We start from the raw sequence: 19122 nt of genomic DNA on the forward strand, positions 1-19122 counted from the left end.
TAAATGCCTCCACTGCCATCCCTGGCAGTATACTCTAGGCACCCACTACTGTCTGTGTAAAAATCTTGCACCACACAATCCCTTTGAATGTAGCCCTGTCATCTTAAATGCATGTCCTCAAATATTAAATACTTCAATATCTAGAGAGCATGCATTTAAGGTGATAGGGACCAAGTTCAAATGAGATGTGTCAGGCAAATTTTTTGTCTCAAAAGTACCTCAAAAAGATAATGGAATTCCTTAAACAGTGACCAAAATCCTTTTTTTTGGTTTACCAAAACCATGTGATTATATCCAGAAAGGGTTAATTCAACATTCATGCTCACAAATGGTGTGTATAAACTGAAAGCCTGTGGACACATTCCTGGCCAGCTCCGAGAGTAAATGTTTGGACTGTCCCGTGTGTCAGTTTTCCATTGTACGAAAAGGGAGAGCACCAGGGATTGGCAGTAGCAATCACCGTTGCCATGGACTTGCGAATACATTTAAACAATGTGTGTGCTAGACACTGAAGGACAAGGAGGAGGGAGGAGGGGAAAATGGTCATCATTGCTAGCAATTCCTTACAGTCAATCAGCAGTCATGAAATGCTCTCCCTTCAATACAACTTAAATGCAATGGCAATGAAGTAAGGTGGATTCTGTGATCCCTGCAAACTCAGTGATGTTACCATTAACTTGAATCTGTTAAGTTTTTCAGAAAAGATATCTTTCAGGCAAAGAAAAACAAATGAATGGGGAAAAGTGACACAAGAGATTCAGCAGATGCTGGGAATTTTGAGAAGCATGCACAAAATTCTGGGGGAACTCAGCAAGTCAGGCAACATCGGGCAGCAGGATTCTTGGCCTAAAGAGTTGACTGTTTACTTCCCCCCCATGAATGCTACCAGACCTGCTGAATTCCTCCTGCATTTTGTGTGCACTGAATGCAAAAAAGTAGAGTTCTTGCTGCAATTTCAAGTTTCTAAAGAGCAAATGTGCAATCAATGGTAAGGAAATTGAAAGACTCTATTATTAAGGAAGAGCATCAAGAAAATAATAGGGCTAGGCAAATTGAACATGGATTAATAAAGCAGAAATCATGTTTACCAGATCTTTTAGAGTCTATTGAGGCTGTAACACACAGAATAGATAAGGAGGAATCAGTGAATGTGGTGTATTTTGACTAATGGAAGATTTTTGATAGTCTTCTGTAAGTGAAAATACACCACATTTTGTTGTTGATGGAGATTATGAAACAAAATCAGGGCACATAGGATTGAAGGCAATACAGAGTAGTGGAAGGAGTATTGGTAATTGGACAGAAAACAGATTAGGAATAAACTGACCATTTTTCAGGTTGAGAGTTTGTCACTATTGAGGCGCTGTAGGGATGATTGGTGGGGCCTTAGTTTTACACAATTATTTCAATGATGTAAATGAGGGATCAAGTGTAATATACACAAGTTAGCCAATGATGCAGAACTGGATGGCAACATTAACTGTTAGTTGGATGCAGAGATGTGTCAAGGGGTTATGGACAGTTTAAGTAAGATCATGGTGAGTGGAACGTACTGTGGCAAATGTCATCCACTTTGGTATAAAAATATTAAAAATGCAGAGCCCCATCAAAGCCTTACGTCTAATTAAATGGTCTTGACATCTTACTGCATTTATAAAGGAGTCTGGTAAAGCTATGCACGGATTATCACATTTGACTGCTCTGTTAGAGGGAGTGTAATGAAGCCTTGCCAGATTGCTTCCTAGGATGGGAGGCTTGTCCAACGAGAAGTGACTAAGTCCACTGCCCCAGATACACTCTAGAATCAAGAGAATGAGAGAAAATCACATTGAAACACAAGTTTCTTCATGGTTTTTACAGGATAGATGCAAGGACGTTATGTATTCTGCTTTGGATGACTAAAGCCAAGAGTTGCAATCTCAAAATAAGGGGTCAGCCATTGAGGAATGAAATGGATTGCCTAAAACGAGAGAGTAATCAACTTTCAGAAATTAATGTTCAAAAGATCTATGAAGCTCAATTGCTGAATATTCAAAGGTGGAGACTGACATTTATGTTACATTTTTATTTTAGCAACACAGAATGGAGTGGGCTCTTCCGGTCCTTTAAGCAATGGTGTCCTAGCAACCCCTGACAAATCCAATTAACCCTACGGTGGCGCGGAGCGAAGTTATGATGGTGCTAAACTGCGACTTCTTTGCTTGCATCTTCAGAAACAGCTCTATTTCTACCTTTTAAAAATGCAAACACGAGGAATTCTGTATCTTCCTTTTTTCATTTTAAAGGTTCTTTTGAAGACCCTGACCTGGTGTCACACTCTGACTTTGGTTCTTTGTGGGAATGGGACCCGCTCTTAGTGCCTCACGACCAACCCCTTTTTGATATCACAAGGACGCGGCCCGGAAGACTAGCGTACCTTCGGGGTTCCAGATTTTCGTGGCTCCGGAGACGAGCTGATTCTAGGCCGGTGCCCCTGACTGAAGCGTTGCGGGAGAACACGGAACATCGGGAGCAGCGGGTTAGCTGCCGGGGGCTGGGTGTCCGGAGAGCTGCGCCTTTCTGGTGCCGATTCTCTGGGGGCAGAGCTCGGAAAAAGTGACGCAACAGACTCTTAACATTGTAAATCAGCAAGTTATTTGTCATGTCTCCCCTCTCACTATGAAACGGGGACACCTCTTCTTCCCTTATTAGGAAGAGAGAGAGCCTGTGGTATGAGGAACTACCAGGTACATGAGTAGTTTTTGGGGTTTTGCAAGTCTGTGTCTTTAATGATGCTTGAGTGCTTGGTGGAGGGCGCTGATGCTTTTTTGCTGGTGGGGGTGAGGCGGTTCATTGCCTTGCTGCTGCTTGTGCGTGGTAGCGGGGAGCTGGGGGAGGCTTTGGGGTTCTAACGTTTAACTGTCAATCATTCTTTGGGGCACTCCTCTGTTTTTGTGTATGTTTGCAAAGAAAAAGAATTTCAGGATGTATATTGTATACAATTCTCTGACATTAAATGTACCTATTGAAACCTAATCATGGAACAGTTTACAATGACCAATTACCATACCCAGTACATAATTGGACTGTGCGAGGAGACCAGAGGACCCAGAGGAAACCCACGTCTTCCACAGGGAGGACACACAGAGACTCCTTACAGAACGGTACCAGAATTCAACCTTGAACTCCCGAATGCCCCAAGCTGTAATAGCATCACGCTAACTGCTGCATTACCATGGTGTCCGCATAAGAAAATGGTGCTGAGATAAGAAATTATCTATAATCTTAAACTGAGTGGCAGAACTGGGGTGAGAGACTGAATGACCGAGTTCTGCTTTTAGTTATCTCCTTAAATATAATTAAGTGTCACTAAATACATTGGTATCAAAAAACATAAAGTATCCATTAAAAACAAAAATATGCTGGCAAGTCGGATGGCATTGATGGAAGGAGAAGCGATTAACATTTCAGGTGCAGGACTCTGCCTGAGAACTGAGAAAGAGTATGAGCCCAGTTATTCATTAGCCCAAATGGCAAGGCATCCAGGACACGGTAGGAAGGTGGGATGGCTTTGCTAAAAGCACCAAAGAGATGACTAGAATGGAATAACAGTTCTGTGGAGATAGATTAAAGAAGCTGGGGCTTTTCCCCTTTGACTGGGATAAGGGAAAAGACAATTAATGGAGATGCTTAGTATCATCACGGCGACCGATAGAGAAACTCTTTCCAATGGCTCATGATTTGTTTCACTAAACACAATAGGAAGAAAACTTCTCGAAGTGACAAGTGGGTAGCCCACCTGACACTGTTACACATCAATAAAACAGCTTTCTAAAGAGAATTTGATTAGTATATGAAGGCAAAGTAAGAAAGCATGGCTATGGGGAAGGAGAGAGGAAGTGGAGCTAACAGGAATGCTTTCCTGGGGACCTGATCATACTGTGCCGCACCACGCAAGTATTCTGCTGAAGGTGTGGCACCATACCAGCCAAGAGTTACACAGGACATGCAAACACTCTGCACATTGAAACATGAGGAATGACCAAGTCTTCAACCAAAGCACTAAGGAGCATAGACTTGTGAGCGCGTGAAGACCACTACCAATCCCATTTTGCAGATGGCTTGCCTCCAAAGTAAACTGCCCTCACCTGGAAGTAGCCAGAGTCAGGGGTGTGCGGAGAAATTAAGAGCTCCCTCCTTCCGCAACTGGATCCTTGAATTCCTGACCAAAAGACTGCAATCAGTAAGGGTAGGAAGCAACACCTCCACCAGTTACTCTAAACACTGGTGCTCCACAAGGTTGTGCCCTCGTCCCTTACTCTACTTCCTGTACACTGATGCCTGCGTGGCTAGGTTCTGCTCTAACTCCACCTCCAAGCCAGCAGATGATATCGCTGTTGTTGGCCTCACCTCGAATAATTATGAGTCATTGTGCAGGAAGGAGATTCAGAACTCAGTCAATGGTGCCATGACAACAACTTTTCCCGCAATGTCAACAAAACAAAAGAGCTGGATATTGACTTCAGAAAGTGTTGGGGGGGAGGGGCAGTGCACATCCGCATGTATAACTCTACGGTGCTGAGGTTGTGATCTTCAAATTCCTAGGTATTAAACAATAGTCTGTCCTAGTTCAACAACATTGATGTCACAGCTGAGAAAGTACACCAACACCTCTAATTCCTTAGGAGGCTAAAGAAACTCGGCCTGTCTTTGTCGACTCTTGTCAATTTTTAGTCAATGCACTGTAGTGAGTATTCTATGTGGATGCATGACGGCTTAGTATGGCAACTGCTCTGCACGTGACCGCAGGAAATTGCAGGGAGCTGTGGACACAGCTCAGTACAGCACAGGAGCTAGCCTCCCCTCTATGTCTCTGCTTCTCCCCGCCTCAGTAAAACAGCCAGCCTAAACAAAGACCCCCAACCACCCCAGACATTCCCACTTCTCCCCTCTCCCCATCGGGTAGGAGGTACAAATGCCTGAAGCACCAGGCTCTGCGACAGCTTCTACCTCACTGTCAACAGACTCTGGAATGGATTCTTGAACAAAGAAGAACTCTTAGCCTCACAATCTACCTCGTTATGATTTTGCATTTTATCATTTACATGTACTGAACTTTTTAGGTAGCTTTTACTTTTAATTCTGCATTGTTATTTTTTTAACCTTATTTTAGCTCAATGTTCTTTATAACCATGATACAGCTAAGGTTTGCACTGTATTTCAATACATATGACAGCAATAAACCAGTACCAATGCCAAAACCAAAGTGAAGGGTCAATTCAAGTCATCTCATTCCCATTGATAGTATTTCCTTCCATGTATGCCTAGGTATTATCCCTCTCTTAAGGGAAGACATGCTGAGCACCACAAGATAGAGGCGAGCTCCAATTTCAGACATATGGTGGGATAATTTTGTATCTTATGCATGACAGCAGGAAGGACAACACAGGATGACAAGAATGGGAGGCGTCCTTGATTACGTTAGCTATTTTCTGAGAGGCAGCAGGAATTGTAGACAGTGCTAATGGAGGGAGACCCGTTTGCTTGAATGATCAGACTGCATCTACAACTCTTTGCAATTTCTTGTGCTCTTGGGTAGAGCAGTTGTCGTACCGGGCTGAATACCCTGACCATCAACAGGAATGGCATTTGCTGGATATTTCAATGCTGTGAACATTCTGATGCACTCCCAGTGCACGGGTGTTGAGCCTAATGTTGGGAGTAACAAAAAACTCAGCATAGAGCAGGGACTGGCTTTCAGTTCAGCACTAGGCCTAGCAACTCCCTGCTGTGCCATGGCTACTCCCTGCTGTGCCATGGCTGGGAGCAGCTCAAGCCTTTTAGGCTCGCCTGGGGTTCTGAAAGCTTAGGCAGTGAGTTGCTGGGCCATACATTAACATTAGACTTGCTTCTCGATCCGTGTTGAGTTAACCATGTGGCCAAAATTAAATGTTCTCTCTGGCAATGGGCCTGGACAGTACTGCTGTAGCTATGTCTGTGAAAAATAAATTATTAAAAGACTTTTCATTCACAGAAATAATGGCTCTCTTCTCAGCACTATAATTAATAGGAGTCAGTCAGTCAGTCTGCCTCTAGTTTGGGTGTTGTGTAATGAAATAAGACAAAATCAGCATGGTTTCTGTTACGGGAAATCTTGCCTGACACATCTGTTAGAGTTCTTTGAGGAGGTAACAAGCAGAGTGGACAAAGGACAGGGAGTGGATGACATTTACTTGGATTTTCAGAAGGCATTTAATAAGGTGACACACGAGGCTGCTTAACAAGATAAAATCTTATGGCGTTACAGGAAAGATACTGGCATGGATAGAGAAATGGCTGACAGGCAGGAGGCAGTGAGTGTGAATTAAAAGGGGCCTTTTCTGGTTGGCTGCCAGTGACTAGTGGTGTTCTTCAGGGATCAGTATTAGGACAACTACTTTTCACATTCTTTGTCAATGATTTAGTTAATGGAATTAATGGCTTTGTGGCAAAGTTTGTGGATGATATGAAGATAGGTGCAGGGGTAGGTAGTGCTGAGGAAGCAATGCGATTGCAGCAGGACTTAAACAAATTGGAAGAATGGACAAAAAAGTAGCAAATGGAATACAGTTTTGGTAAAAGGAACAATAGTGCAGACTTTTATCTAAATGGGGAGAAGGTTCAAACATCAGAGGTGCAGAGGGACTTGGGAGTCCTTGTGCAAGACTCCCAGAAGGTTAACTTACAGGTTGAGTCTGTGGTAAAGAAGGCAAATGTAATGTTGGCATTTATTTCAAGGGGAATAGAATACAAAAGCAAGGAGATAATGCTGAGTCTGTAAAAGACACTAGTCAGGCCGCATTGTCAACAGTTTTGGGCCCCATATCTCAGAAAGGATATGTTGTCAATGGAGAGAGTCCATTGAGGATGATTCTGGACATGAAGGGGCTAACATATGAGGAGTGTTTGGCAGCTTTGGGCCTGTACTCACTGGAATTTAGAAGAATGCGGGGGGATCTCTGTGAAACGTACTGAATGTTGAAAGGACTAGATAGGGTAGATGTGGAGAAGATGTTTCCTGCAGTGGGGGTATTCAGAATCAGAGGGCACAGCCTCAAAATCGAGGAGCTACCTTTTAGAACAGAAGTAAGGAGGGACCTCTGTTAGCCAGAGAGTAGTAAATCTGTGGAATACTCTGCCACAGACTGCGGTGGAGGCATCTATCCGCAGGTACATTTAAGGCAGCAGTTGATTGTTTTCTGATCAGTAAGGCATCAAAGGATATGGCGAGAAGGCAGATGTATGGAGTTGAGTAGGATCTGGGATCAGCCATGATGGAATGGCAGAGCAGACTCGATGGGCTGAATGGCTTAATTCTACTCCTATGTCTTATGGTGTCACAACCACGGATTTGGCAGCGAGGTAGAGACGGCAATTGCGCTTGTGACTTTGCACGTGTCAGCTAATTATTTAATAGTGATAGTAACTCCATACTTGTCGTCATACTGCTTGCCGAGACTTGGACAGAGCACAGCAACACTTCGCTGCCTGTTTGCTTTCGGCCTTCCCTGAGAAATTGGACTTTTGAGTCAACTGTATTCGGTTAATGTTTAGGTTTTCTTTTCAGCTGCAGTATAGGCTTCACTTCCCATTTGAGAGTTTTAGTTAACGGCCTATTTGGCCTAACATTTATTGTTTATTTTCCCTTTAACACTGTTCGTATTAAAGTTTGTGAACTATTGACCTGCTTCAGTGTCTCCCACTCCTCACTTGGGCCATATCCAAACCTGGTAACAGCAAGTCTCGACCACACAAAGATGGATCCAGCAGAGAGAGAGTAGCTGACCTTGGCCATGAGATTCATTGGTGAGGTAGGAGACAAGCTACAGGCAATAGAATCTGTTCTCAGTATAGTTATGGAGGCAATGAGGCAAATAACCTCATGCCATCAGGCCCAGCCTGGTCGTTTTGGTGATGATGCGCAAAAATTGGCATACATGGTCAATCTTCTTGACACCCCTCCACTTAGCCTGTTCAACGCCCTACGGGAGCAAGGATACCCGGCAGCCCAGTCGTTTCGACCATTTCGAGGCACCAAGAGGACTCGGGTGCTGCAGTTGCGGTGTAGAGAGGGTGGGGTGGGGAATGTCCCGGGGACAGGATGTGGGCTGACAAGGTGGCAGTGACCTCGAGTTGTCAATGTAGCAGAGGCAACGGTGCCGTGAAGCAGACGAGGGGGGCTGGTTGCAGTGGTTGGCTCCCTCCTCCCCCAATGGGGTTATTTCTGTTTAGCGTCATTCCAAACTGTTGGAATGTGGTCACTTCTCCCGTCTGGCTGGACATCTGGGAATTCAAAGGCCATCTATGTCCCAGGATGTCAACGACTTTGTATCTGCCTGTCCCACCTGCGCTCAGAACAAGACATCACACCAGCGTCTGTGGGTCTGTTATGTCCACTGCCTGTGCCCCACCACCCCTGGTCCCACGTCTCAGTAGATTTCATCACTGTCCTACCCCCGTCCAATGGAAACACCACCATTTTGGTCGCTATGGATCGATTTTCCAAGGCTGCCCACTTCATTGCCCTCTCCAAGCTCCCATCGGCTCGTGAGATTACCACACTCATGGTTCAACATGTATTCAGGCTCCATGGTTTTCCTCAAGACACAGTGTCTGATCGTGGACCACAGTTCATTTCCCGCTTTTGGAAGGCTTTCTGCCATGGCCAGCCTCTCGTCTGGCCTCCACCCCCAACCTGATGGCCAGACTGAGAGAGTGTACCAGGAGTTGGAGACAACCTTGCACTGACTTGCCTCTTCCAAACCCACGAACTGGAGCTCTCAATTGGTTTGAGCAGAGATCGCCCACAATAACCTCCAGTCGTCCTCCACCGGTATGTCTCCCTTTGAATGCCAGGAGGGATTCTAACCCCCGCTCTTCCCTGATCAGGAGATCGCCGTGGGAGATCCTGCTGCTGAACAGCTGATTCAGCGCCACAAGCACACCTGTAGATGAGCCAGGGCTTCGCGGCTTCGCTGCTGCGCGCCCAGAAACAACATTCCCTGCAGGCTGGTTGACTCCGTTGACAGGTAAAGCCATTCAAGCCAGGAAAGGAGGTCTGGTTGTCATCAAGGGATCTTCCCCTGAAAGTTGAGAACCAGTAATTGGCACCACGCTACGTAGGACCATCTGTAGTGAAGAAGGCTGTCAACAAAGTGTCCTATAGATTGTGTCTACCAGCATCACTGAAGATCCACCCAGTATTCCATCTTTCCCAGCTCAAGTCGGTTAGTAACTCTCCCCTGGCCCCAGTCACCTCACCTCTCCCTCCTCCCCGTCTGGTAGATGGTTCCCTTGTCTATACAGTGCAGTGCCTTCTGGCATCTTGCCGGGTATGTGGTAAGGTCCACTACCTTGTGGACCGGGAAGGGTATGGCCCAGAAGAACGTACTTGGATCCCGGTGAAAGACATCTTGGACGAGTCGCTGATCTGGGACTTCCAGAGGTCATAGGTAGGTGGTGCCTCAGGGGCTGCGCCTAGAGAGGGAGGCCCTGTCACAACCACGGATTCGGCAGCAAGGTAGATACAGCAATTGCGCTTGTGAATTTGCATGTGTCAGCTAATTATTTAATTGTGATAGTATTTAACTCCATACTTGTCATCATAGTGCTTGTCAAGACTTGGACAGAGCACAGCAACGTTTCGCTCCCTGTCTGTTTTCAGCCTTCCCTGAGAAATTGGACTTTTGAGTCAACTGACTTCGAAGACTAGCGGTATTCGTTTCAGCTGCAGTATAGGCTTCGTTTCCCATTTGAGAATTTTAGTTAATGGCCCTATTTGGCCTAACATTTACTGTTTATTTTCCCTTTAACACTGTTCGCAATAAAGTTTGTGAACTATCGACCTGCTTCAGTGTCTCTCACTCCGCACTTGGGCCATATCCGAACCTGCTGACATATGGTCTTACAGTATTCGGGGGGTGGGGTGGTGGTGTGGTTGTCAAGTTGTACAATTTAAATTTACAAATCTTATGGAATTTGATCAAATATTAGTCTTATTTGTTCCAAATGATACTTAAATCTTCTTAGTCTCGAGTACTTTTTGAATCTGTTTTTTCACTTCCAACCTCTCTGAAGCCTCTGTTGAAAAGAAAGGATTTCTGTATTAAATCTCCCACGACATGCGGTAGGTGGTGGCAATGGCAGCTTGAACCCTAATTAACGGGGAAGGCATCTCAGTTGCATTGAGAATGCTTCCATTTCCAAGATGGTGCTCATGTGGCTAGAGGCTTCATTAACATATTTTAATTGGGACCTGAATTAAATTTAAATGGTGCCAATTAAGTTGACCAGGATTCAAGAAACCCAGGAGCCAAAGAAAGGCAGGTGCTTCCATCTCTAGTTGTCAAATACTTTGTAAGGCACTACTTGTATGCCGCTATGGATAATGGCGGCCCCTAAAAGCCCCCAACCTCAAGCTTAGAAGGTAATCTCCTTTCTCCCTTTTAGTCTCCTGTTCCTGATTTTCACACACAGCAACCAGTCAGCCTGTCAAGTGGGCAGCTGCCATTCGTGAGCCTGAAGTAAATAATTTATAATGAAGCCCTGTTGATAAAGTTCACAGGACCCCCACCTCAACTTTACTGTGTTATCTCACATCACAGTACTCCCTCGCATCCTGGCAAACCTTGGGGTCTTAGGAATAGTTGCCATGAGAATACGGCTTTTGTAATTGTTTAGTGCAAAGGCTAAACTATTTATTATTCACTTCCCAAGGGCATAGCTAAGCAGTTTTTTTTAATACTATATTACTGCTGATAGCTGTTTTTTTTTCTCATTAACTGTTTCATAAATCTGCTTGGCAGTTTGATGCTCATCTCAAAGTCCAGTTTAGTTACTGGCTTCCAAAGTCAAATATGACAATGTACAAGAATAAGCAAGTGAAATAAATGGCAAAGCTGCAGTAATATCCAAGATTCAGTGAGTGAAATAACCTAAAAGATGATTCTTATCTCGCTTCTGGAGCACACCAGGAGGTCACCATGAGATTTTAGCGTTGTGGGCGGGGAACAGAAGATCACCTTCAAATTTAGTTGAAATCCAGAAGACAGAAATGTCAAAGATATAGGAAAATAGGTCAGAAATTCAAAAATGTAATAACCCCACATTTAATCCGGTTGCTGCAAGAGGCACCACAAAGGCTTCAGCCCCTTGAGTTCACAGACAGAAATTAGTCATGGCTCTCGTTTCTAAACTCATTCTCAGAGCCTTAGTTGGAGAAACTACATGTTGTCTAATTGTACTGAACTTTCTAGTTAGTGGTTAAAACTCAGTGGCCACAGAAGATAGTTCATGAAGGCATGTCAGCACCATGTCTCAATTAACACACATGCCCACAGGCTCTTTAGTGGTCGAGAATGCTCAAAGCTTGCTTTGAATTTTGTGAAGTTCTGACCTATTGGCAAATAAGATAACTCTGTCTCAAAACCATATAAGGTTTCCTGGATGCATTTGGACAGATTCTCAGTGAACGTCATGAATCTCTAATACAGAGACAGTGAATCACTGGAATGATGAAGCAAACGGAAGTCAATATATAAATAAAGGTTAAAGGTTGCAGCAGATATAGGCCTGGTAGATCTGCTGATTTATAGGCCTGCAGCTGGAAATAATAATTGCAACACTGGTACAGTAAGTTAGAAAAGCGAAGGGTTAACCACCATGTTTCTGAGCTCAGCAACATCACTGCTGTGATTTCCTGCAGCCAAAAGGCATCACTGTGCAAGTCACTGGTGAGCAACGTTTCTAATGGGCCTGGAAACTGGGTCAAAACTGAAGCTACAGGGGCCTTGACTAATACTGGACCTTACTGACAATCATTAGTGTTAGGGTACAAGATGGTAATGACCGCTTCAGCAGGGATCAGAACTTGGCAATAGAGTGTAGTATAAACTAGAGTCATAGAGACAGACGGCATGGACACAGGCCCAGTGGCCAAATGAATCAGCACCCTATAATGTGCTCACAGTCCACTGAATCTACACCCCCATAATGTGCTGACAGGCCAATGAATCTGCACCCACTGTAATGTGCTCACAGTATACTGAATCTGCAGCCCCCATAATGTGCTCACAGCCCACTGAATCAACACCCACCATAATGTACTCACTTACTCTCATCCTATATGACCCCATTTTATTTTCTCCATATTCCCATATCTGAACCCCCTAGATTGTACTACTTATCTACACACTGAGGCAGCCGATATTGTGTATTAAATCAGTATGCCTTCAGGATATGGGTGCAGACTGGAGCATTGGGAAGAATCCCATGTAGTCACAAGGTGCATCATGCAAACTCCACTCATTCAGTACTGGGGGACTGGGGGTCACTGGAACTCTGAGGCGGCAGCTCTATTAGCAATGCACTGTGCTGCCCCATCTCATCAAGGTACGTATTGCCTTCAGAAGAGAGCGTGGGAGCAAAGGGAATTGAAACAAAGTATTAATGTATTGCAGCAGTACAACAACACTGACATCATTGTAATATTGTCTGCTTAACTGAAATAGTGACTCTAGTACAAGTTTAAAAACAAACTGTTCAGAGTTTGAAATTATATTCAAGGAACTCTGATGACAACTGCAACGTCCTAGCTGGAAGGAAGTACATGGAACAAGGCTTCAATTCAGTTCAAGTGTCAAAGCAGTTGTTTGCGTCATTACAGTACAAACAATTGTTAAGACTGTTCACTGTTGCTGGATAAATTGATTTGGCTCGCACATGCAAGCTGCCAAACAACAGATAACCCCATTAGTTTCCTTATCATCCAATATGAGCTTGGCTTGTTCAACTACTTTGTGGAAGAGTTGTTATTCAGTGCAACTGAGAGTGGTAATACTTCCAGGGAACTAACCATTATGGAAAACAATGCAATACTAAGTCAATGAACCAATACTTAAAAAGCATAAACCTATGGTATAGAGAGATGCGGAAACTTGCTGCTTTACTGTAATGTTAGATGTCTAGTGAACATTAATGTACCAAAGTAACAAACAACCTGCTGGAAGATCTCAGCTAGTTCAGAAGCATCTGTGGGAGGAAAAGAATTGTCAATGTTTCAGGTTGAAACCCTGCATCAGGACCAGGGATTTTTTTTGCCTCCCATACATGCTGCTTGGCCCCCTGACTTTCTCCAGCAGACTGTGGCTCCAGATTCCATTATCTCCAGTGTCTTATGTCTCCAGTAATCGACTGAAGGCATTTCATTCATTGTTTCAACTTTCTATATAAATGCCACCGATTTTAGAAGCACTTCTGCTACTTTCACCTGGAATTTAAGAAGGTGAGATGGAAAGTGAAACTGATTTAGCCTCTTAAAACCATTCTGTCATTCCGTTACCTTAAGCTGATAGTCCCAGCCAATCTCTACATCATCTTTTGTTGCCTGGATTAGAGGGCATATCTTATGAGAACAGGTTGAGTGAACTTGGCCTTTTCTCCTTGGAGTGATGGAGGATAAGAGGTGACCTGATAGAGGTGTATAAGATGATGAGAGGCATTGATCGTGTGGATAGTCAGAGGCTTTTCCCCAGGGCTGAAATGGCTAACACGAGGGGGCATAGTTCTAAGGTGCTTAGAAGTAGGTACAGAGGGAATGTCAGGGATAAGTTTTTCACACAGAGAGTGGTGGGTGCATGGAATGCACTGCTGGCGATGGTGGTGGTGGCAGATACAATAGGGTCTTTTAAGAGACTCTTAGGTACGCAGAACTTAGCAAAATAGAGGGCTATGTGGCAGGATAATTCTAAGCAGCTTCTAGCGTAGGTTACATGGTCAGCACAACATTGTGGGCTGAAGGGCCTGTAGTGTGCTGTGGATTTCTCTGTTCTATGTTCTTTTCCTCAAAATGATCTACAAAAGGAACTATCGGAGCAGGTGACTAAAAACTTTGTCAGTGGTGAGTATTAAGAAGCAGCTTATTGAAGAGAAGTGAGATAGAGTGGAGGAATTCAAAGAGGGAATTCTACAGTCGGGTCCTGGCAGCTGAAGGCACAGCAATGGTGGTGGTGTTGAGTGAATTCCATGGGTGCTGAAGTCCATATTCAGAAGAATGCAAATATCTTGTGCATACAGACAGAGGGAGGGGAAAGGGAAAGCCCATGCAGGTTTAAGAAAAATAGACTTTATTATCAGAACAATGTATAACCAGAAAGAAGCATAGGCATGAGGCTTGGCTGAGATAATGTGAGCTAGGACACAAGCTGCAGAGATGAGAAGCACCTAAAATTTGCAGTGGAAAATGCCAAAAGTCAGGAGCCAGTAGTGTGGAAATAGATGGGTCTAGAGAGAACAAAGACAACGAAGAGGATTTAACAGACTGACCTTAAGTGTGATTGATGAATGGACAATGCTGCAAAGATGGAATCAGATGGACTTCGAGGTGAAGTGGATAGGAGTTAAGTGGTCTGAAAGTCAACTAAACGTCAAATGAGACCAGAGGTTGCAAGTAGTCTAGTTAGTTCAGACAACTGCCAAGGAAAGGGATAGTTGGGAAATGAATTCTACAATCAGGACCAACAACAATGGTCTAGCTCTGCTGCCTAATAATTACCTGGGAGAAAATGTTGTGCCATCAGTTTCTGGCTGAAAGGCCAGTAAGTGGGCCAATCAATAGAAGCTGTGGTAAGGTAGAGCTGAGCATCACAGGAATTGACACTTTTATTTGGGCAGTTTTCCTAACGAGTTTCATGTAGGTGAGAAATATGAGGTACGAAGAACAAAAGTGTAGAAGAATGAAACCTGGCAGGTACAGGTTCAACCAGCTGGATAATGGCAGAGACATGCTGGGAGAGGATCGAGAACACCAATCATATCAAACACTGTAGAAGGACAAGGAATGGCCAAGAGGGGCGGACTTCTGTAGTCACAAACAGGAAATCATTAGTCAATTTAGTCAGAGCAGCTTCAAGCTCTAGTTATATCAGAAACCTGCCTAGTGGAATTCAAACAAGGTTTTCCAAAAATTTGTCAGGCTTAGCTTTGATTTAATAAACTGTTTAGCTAACTGATGATGGCTTCAGTATAATTATGATATTTCTGCTGAGGAAAAGGAGAACAAACCCAAATTTGGCGATTAACTTACATTGAAAAATATCAGGAAGATGCTTGGTCATTCATTTTATTTAAACTAAAAGTTTTCTTAGTTGGCAGTGTACTTCCTTTATAATACATCTGGGCTCATCTTAGATTACAGTGAACAGACTGCATTTGATCTTCAGCATCACACAAAAAGCTGGATGTGAAATATTGACTTGGTGTCAGGACATTCAGGAGCTGTCTACTTCTCCTCCTCTTTCTCACTTTGCTTCCTCCTCCTCCTGCTTTTACCCCAATTTTCTTCCACCTCCTCTTTTTTCTCTTTCTTCCCCTTCCTCCTATTCACTCTGGCCTGCGGAACTACACTGATGCAGAACCAGTACATGTCCCCAGTTGGCCCTCAACCAGCATTGTTCTAACAGGTTACCTGAGCAACCTGGCACTGCTGGTTGCGGGAGTTGTCTATTCAAATTGCCTGTCTGGTTTCCGAAATGACAGCAGTGAAAACACTGCTTCATTTGCTGCAAAGTGCTTTGGGACAGTCTCAGTTTGTGGAGGGTGCAAGCTTGACTTTTGTGTTTTTTAAATTTTATTCATTTGTTTACCTGTAAGTGCAAGCTGAATTAACCCCGACAGGACAATTGCCAATGTCACTCTAAGTTGTTTTCAGGTCAAGATGCAATAATTGAGCCGTTCTGAGCTAGAGGTGTGACCTGGGCTCTTAGTGGAAAGAAACAGTTCGGAATTTTACCTCCTATTTCCATATTGGACCCATTTCAAACATAGTGCATTTAGACCTTAATTGTTGAATCTCTTTTTGTGATCATACATGAGGAAAAGTCAATGGCAAAAGGTGCCTGGCACGTGTAAAATATGTGAGCGGGCCAGTGGAATAAAATCAGAGAAAGTGTATGAATACCTTAATATGGATTGGTAAATAACTAAACTGAAATTAGAGGGGCACTTGATCTTTCTGAACAAGAGATTAGGTTTCAGGAACTTCTTGGCTTCACTAACAAATTGGCAAGAGGTGTAAATATGTAAAACCATGTTCAGCTTGGGATTTATTTTGTTCCATATAGAAGGTGGAAAATGAACAAGTGAAGAATGGTAAAATGACATGAGTCATGATCTTATGAAGCTCTCAGCAATAGAAGAAATAAAGAGGCAAAAATCACAAGACTCTCATACTGGTTGAGTCTTCTGTGAATCAGTGCCCTAAAGGATTTCTACTTCACCATAAGTGAATTTTAAGCAACATTGTATTTTTTTCTAGCACATTCATTATCTTGATAGTGGATTACACAAGGTGTTCATTAACAATAGAGTTTTGCTGCTATTGCTTTGAAATACTGTACCTTCCTGCCAAGCACTGAACCGTAAGAATACATCATAGTTTGATCATACGTAGGACAAAGTTTTGCATTATGTGTAGTAGGGTGGCCTTTCAGTTTTATTGTTATTATTCGGTAAAGTGGAGAGATCCATTTTGCTGGCAAGCAGTCAAACTCAAAGCAGCCAAGTTCAACTATTGCAGCTTGGACTAAGAGTTGAATTGGGGGCTGCCTTGAACCATGGGTCTAGTTATCTCACTGTAGAGTACACTCACAGACAAAAAAAAACACACCTTCAAATTCATAGTTTTCTCTGTTAAAATACACATTGGCACCAGTGACAGTGGAGACTATTCAGGTCAATCCCCAGCCAAGCTAATTAGTCTCTGCCCCTGTAGCAGCCCCCTCGCCTCTTTAATAAGATAATGTTAGTCTCCTGTTAAATTAATCCTTTCCCCAATATCCATGTTTGATATCACCTTTCTGAGCAGACTGAATTGAAATGGAAAACATGAATTGAAAATTTACATGAAGAATTAATAGAAGTCTGATTGCTTAATCTCTTGGTGGCCACCCATTTCAAATGGGCTTCCCCTGACATGTCTGTATATGGCCTCCTCTACTGCCACAATGAGATCAAACGCAGGTTGGAGGAGCAGTACCTTATATTCTCTCTGGGTAGTCAACAATCTGATAGTATGAATATTGATTTCTCTAAGTTTCAGTAACCACTGCCCTTTTCTCCTGCCACATTTTTGTCCTGTTTCTCACATTCTGATGGCCCTTCTCTGTTTGTCTCCTGCCCTCATCACCTGTGTCCATTTCACCTCCTCCTTCTCTTTATTTCATTTTGCTCCCCTATCAGGATTTCTTCTTCCTCAGCCATCTACCTCTTCCACCTATTATCTCTAAGCTTCTCATATCATCCCCATCTTCACCCTCACCTGATCTCACCTATCACCTGCCAGCCTGTACTCCTCCCCCTCCTTCCACCTTCCTATTCTGGCTTCAGTCCCCTTCCTTTCTAGTCCTGATGTAAGAAACTTCAATAGTCCAATAATTCCATTTAATATCACAGAATGTATACAATATACAACCTGAGATTCTTACTCTCCGCAGACATCCTCGAAACAGAAGAAAACCCCCAAAGAATGAATGACGATAGAAAGACACAAGAAACCCAAAGCCCCGTCTCCCTCCCATGCACAAGCAACAGCAAGCAGCATTAACCCTCCCCACTCCTCCTTATCCAAATTACTCTAGCATGAAGCACCAGCATTCCCACCACCCACCAAGCAAGCGACAGCAAAGCCCCCTGAGAAAGACCATGGTTGACAGTCCATCAAAACTAACTGTCAACATTTCGACATCCCACTGGCTCTCTCTCTCTCACTAACAAAGGAGAGACAGACATTGCTCCTTCTGCAGCGACAGGGGAAACAACTGTGACTGTTTATTCCTCTCAATAGATGCTGTTTGACCTGCTGTGTTGTCCAGTGTTGGTTTGTGTTATTCAAATTTACTTGAAGATTATAAATATTCCTTAAGATTGGGATCTGCATTGCTGAGCATTTTTAATCCCAGATTTAAATGCAATATTACATAGCAGATTTGATGCTATGTAATATTTCATATGCAGAGCATCTAAATGCCTCCACTAGTGAATTCAAATCTTCAAATAAAGTAGTTCTACAACAGGAAAAGTACAATTCAAGCATAAAGCAAGCCTATTGTCAACGCTAAGGCTTGCATCTGCAAATTAGAACACAATAATCTTTGGCCTGAATTTAAAAGTTATGTTTGCTTCACCAAGGACCTCAAATGCCCTAGAAATGACAATAGTAACCTATAACAGATGAAAGCAATGGGCAGATCTGCAATTGTCAAGGAAATATAAGTCAGCATTAGCTACAGGGGATCTCAATTCTTAAAATTAAATGACTGATGTTTTAAATGGCACTGGAATTTGAATTTTGAGTTCAAGATTATTATACACAATGACCTATTTATTTTAATAATTGATAAGGAAAGATTCTGGCACCGGTATGTAAGTACCAATAAATCAAACCCAAGCGACTGAGAAATCTGCATTTAAAGAAAGTATTTCCAGCCATGACGGTACTATACAAGTAATGGTCTCAGCTACCTAATAATGAGGTAGCAATGGTGAAAGTGTTTGGGACTCTACCAGGCCATTCCATTGCAACTGCTCCGATAGCTATGGTGGAGAACCTCGTGCTGCATCAAACCTATGGGATGAAATTGGCCACAGGTCATAAGAGTTTCCAGACGCATTACTTTAAGCTGAGCAGTGGAATTAGAATCAGGTTTATTATCACTGACACATTGTGAAATTTGTTGCTCTGCAACAGCAGTACTGTTAAAGAAAATTACTATAGATTACAAAAATAAATAAATTAGTAGCACGAAAGGCTCTTGTTCTCTGCTGCTGGAGAAAGGAGTCTGCATATGACGGTCTCTCTGTCTCGCTGCTCCCTCTGCACTCGAATGCTCTCTCTCTCTCTCCCCCTCGATGTTGTCGGAGAATGGTACTGGAGACCTGGGTCTTGGGCAAGGCTTAATCAATGTGGTTTGTGGATTGGCCTCTGTAGTTCATGTTATAATGTGTTTCTGGTTTGATCAGGGTGGCCTGCCGGTAACGAACAGCGCCAGGTTGAGCTGAACTGAATATGTCTGGACTCTTAATGATGATTTTGTGAGATGATGTTTTGTA

At 43.4% G+C, this 19122-nt stretch overlaps 1 protein-coding gene across 2 annotated transcripts in view; it reads right to left on the reverse strand.

The window, feature by feature from the left end:
• cdc42se2 (CDC42 small effector 2) overlaps window positions 1–19122 on the reverse strand; it is a 193511-nt gene that overhangs the window by 140754 nt on the left and 33635 nt on the right. Inside the window, exon 1 of one of the 2 annotated variants that reach the window (XM_063068945.1) lies at window positions 4128–4307. The exons of the other annotated variant lie outside the window; for it this stretch is intronic. The gene's annotated coding sequence lies outside the window, so the exon portion shown is untranslated. Of the gene's footprint in view, window positions 1–4127; window positions 4308–19122 lie in introns of those variants that run through there. 2 annotated transcript variants of the gene reach the window in all.

This window comes from Mobula hypostoma, chromosome 16 (assembly GCF_963921235.1).
Source record: "Mobula hypostoma chromosome 16, sMobHyp1.1, whole genome shotgun sequence".
Taxonomy (NCBI): Eukaryota; Metazoa; Chordata; class Chondrichthyes; order Myliobatiformes; family Myliobatidae; genus Mobula; species Mobula hypostoma.